Source organism: Triticum aestivum, chromosome 3B (genome assembly GCF_018294505.1).
Source record: "Triticum aestivum cultivar Chinese Spring chromosome 3B, IWGSC CS RefSeq v2.1, whole genome shotgun sequence".
In the NCBI taxonomy this organism is placed as follows: domain Eukaryota; kingdom Viridiplantae; phylum Streptophyta; class Magnoliopsida; order Poales; family Poaceae; genus Triticum; species Triticum aestivum.
The window spans coordinates 81,344,619-81,348,464 of NC_057801.1; the positions used below are offsets into that span (position 1 = coordinate 81,344,619).

At 45.4% G+C, this 3,846-nt stretch overlaps 1 long non-coding RNA gene across 1 annotated transcript; it reads left to right on the forward strand.

The window, feature by feature from the left end:
• Nucleotides 1–420: 420 nt before the first annotated feature.
• Nucleotides 421–3,044, forward strand: LOC123064874 (uncharacterized). Its single transcript, XR_006430829.1, has 3 exons — nucleotides 421–1,143; nucleotides 1,209–1,563; nucleotides 1,719–3,044. It is a non-coding gene; the product is annotated as an uncharacterized lncRNA (long non-coding RNA).
• Nucleotides 3,045–3,846: the final 802 nt, after the last annotated feature.

The following is a 3,846-nucleotide window of genomic DNA, read 5'->3' on the forward strand; positions in this document are numbered from 1 at the left end:
GGACATCTGACGTGTTAATTCCACGACAGTTGGCGCCCACCGTGGGGCTTGCGCACGGCGGTGTTGAGTTCTTGAAGGGATCTTTCTCAGGGACCGAGAAATTCGCAATTTTTTACGATGAAGAAAAGCCGTTTTGAAAAGATTTACATCATAAGTCAGGGTTGCACGGCGGCACTGCGTGTGCTTGCGATCTAACGATCCGAAGCCATATCAATTTTTGGAGCACTTTCCTGAGGTGAAGGAGTTTTTCCACCACAGATCATATCCATACCTACGGCTTGTGGTCTAATCGGAGGCAGTAATACCAATCCATCAAGACCTGCCATTTAGTCAAAAACGGCGTGTTCAATATGTAAGACCCAGAGAAAATTAAGGTCGCATTAGTGCAATTGCCATAACTCGCCGAGATCAAGAGGAGATCTTTTCCGCCGAAGCCAAACACGGCAGTCAACCGAAGTTGTTAGCGGTTTCCATTGCAGGATCGGTGATCGTGTCCGATTGTTACTGCGTATCCAGGCAATGATCCAATCGGCCAGGTTGTTGCTGCTCAGAATAGAGAATCCCAAGCTACGAGTCCCGAGGGATCAATGGTTGCTCGTACTAGTACTTTGAGTGTGGGGGCCAAATCAATGCTAAATCTCTATTATTAAAGAGGGATCTGCAGTCCTCGTCGTGATGGTTCAACCGCATCCCACCCCCTCGATCGCACGTGGTAAAAGTACCTCTGGATCCCGCACGGCCGCACGCACCAGAAACCCGAAAAACCAGACCACGAGCCCACACATCGTCGCTCAAAAAAATTGAGAGAATAAACTGCCCCGCACATGCACGTCCCACCCCCACCTCTCCCCGAGCCATTGCCCCCGATCTCGTGTCTCTCCTGCCAAATATCGTCGCCGCCAGAGAGAGGAAGGAGCGCAGCGGAGGCACCAAGGAGGAGGGGGTCGCCTCGCTCGCTTCTGCTGACGCCGCCGCCCCGACGGCCCAACCACCGTCGATGCCGCGGCGGACGCAGAGAGTCCCAAGCCGCGGGACACCGGGCGCGGCCACCCCCGCCACCGCTGGGACATGAAGAGCAGGACCGCATGAACCGGCGAGGACTCCGAGGAGAGCGTCCGCCCCGAACCAGACCCCCGCCCCCAGGTGAGCTCCGGTTCCGCCGCCCCGTAATCCGCTCGAGCCGCGCCTAACGCCATGGTTTATTGCAGGTCGAGGTGGAGTTCATGCCGGAGAAGCCCGACCTCGATGCTGACGACCCCCTCCTCCTCGGCGCCTTCGCGGCCTCCCCCGCCTCGCCGCCCCTTAGAGAAGGAAGAAAGCAGCATGGGAAAGGCTACATTGGTAATGTTAGTGATGTCTCGTCATCCTTTAGGTCCCCCTCGCTACTTCCACCGGTGACCTTTGGAGGACGGGAACGTGGCTCTCGTTGGTGGGAGGAAGCAGCGATGCAGCGGGGTCGAACAGGCAGAGGGTGTGCCAGCAGGTCCTTGGGCATGAACGCAGCACCGTCAGACGTTACCAAGCACATCACATGTGCCATAGAGAAGTTCTTGTTCTTTTTCTGTAAGCATTCTTCCTCTCATGATATCTCAATCTTTGGTTATGTTCCAGTTATATCTTTTGGATTGAGATTGGCAAATCATTCCTTCTGTAGCATCTTCTGGTATTATCCCTGTCTTGATTGGTCAGATTGCTCATACAATATTGATTCATTGCAGATCTGAAATTTGAAAAAGGCAATATAAATCTTCCTCCACTGAATGGTTGTATTATGCCCTCAGTATTAATGAGTCCTGGTTTACAAAGTAAGCAATCACCCTAAGTTTTTTTCATTCCTTTGGTAGTTGTGGATGCAATACAGTAGCTCAGGGAAAAAAGCCACTCCATTAGTCCAGGCAAAAAAATGCAATCAATTAGAGCTGGCACACCATTCATATTTGTAGGTTTTATATCATAGTGTTTCTGTAAATTGTCAATAAATTAAATTCAATTCAATACATGACATAATTTTGATTTCCAGTTGATTTGCGTTCAAAATTTTAACTCAAGCACCATTGTACTATTTGCAATAATATATTAGGATTAGTAAAATATCAGGTAAATATATAGTTGATACCATCGTTCTTTCAACCCCCTTACCAAAATTAAGTTTTAGCTCCAAAGCAAGCAGTTGAATTAGTACTTATAATGAAGGTACAAATGGTTAGCTAAAATTGATAGAAACGATTTGTTTATGTGTTACACTTCAAACATGCATCTGATCTTGTTCTATAGTTTACAGGAAAATGAAGAAGCTATCATTTGAACTTTAGTATGGCAATGAGATAGTCGTGTTTGCTCTCTCCAACCTGGCTTATTTATTTTATTTTTATCTGTTGTATTACACAATTAAACAATTATATAAACCATCTGCTAAGGTATTCGTTCACATTTGAAACATGTAATTTTACATTTTAGAAATTACTAGCACATATGCCCGTGCGTTGCAACGGGAGAAAAAAATTACCGTATTTTCATCGCACACCTATGGCCGAAGGCGCTCCCACACATGCCTTGCTGCCCTGCCCCCTACCGCTATGTTATTGCTACCCCTGGTCATCCCTTTCAACCACCCAAGTATCATATTTCTTCGGTGAGACTGTACCCACTGCCTCACACCTAAACTGCCATCCAACTCCCCTCCATCGAAGACGTTGCTGAGATCCGTTCGTCCCCTCCTAAGACTCATTCTTGTTGAGGGCCTCACCAACACCCTTGGACTTCGCTATGCTCGCCTCAACCCCACTTTCTTCGGCCCTAGAGCCAACTCGCAAAATCAACTGGCGCAACACGCATTTTCAGGTTCCTTATGTGTAGCAAAACTGGAAAATATCATATTCCCTAAGATAATAAGCATGGATCAAGACCCACCCTCACACACATGTCCACGTCCTCTATTTCAGTCAACACAAAATACTCAGATTATTGAACCACAGTCTCTTGCTTGTTGTATTTGCCAGCAATGCAAACAAATCCTATGAGCATGTTTGTTTAATTATGCATGTGAAAATCCCCTTTATTATTTCTTTATTTATATATAGGTAATTGCCCGTGCGCTACAACGGGGCATAAATATTCCTAGTAAACTAATACGATTGTATACCAAAAATAAATTTAGGACATAAAAGTAACAAGAAATCATGGAGAAAAGAAGCAAAATAAATAAATTGCAGCGCATAATAAAATGATGTCCCCGGTCGAAAAAAAATCTGTAGAAAGCTAACTTTAATTGCATTACAGTTGTGCTGCAATATGAATCCTAGCTGATATTATAAAATTTCTACTATGTCGTATGAATTCTCATAATCAAAAGAAAGAAGTTAACTGCAGTATCCTTTTCTACTACGTCATATGAATTAAGTTGGTCGGCTAATATGATTAAAAAAATTCTACTACTTCGTATAAAAATCTACATGTAGTTGGCCGGCTAATTAAGTTGCGTTGGCTGTGAAAGCTCCGGGCTGGGAAACATGAAGAAGCGGCTTAACCTTACTCCTTTTTTTTGCCTTTATTAGTTCGTGCAATACAGCCGCCAGCCGCCAGCCGCTTACGCCTATACTATCAGAAAGGAAATTGGTGCATGGCTAGCTAGTTCATATACAGCCGAAGCCCCTACTTATCATGTGTACCGCATCAGCCCAATTGGTAGACCATGAACACTTTGATCCAGGGATCAAATCCCAGTCTGACACCAATTTTTATTATCTCTTTTATTACTTCAAACACGCACAAACAACTGTATGGGCCAGGAGCTGTTTGTTGGGCCATAGCGCACATACAGAAGATTTATTGGCCCACAGCACACAG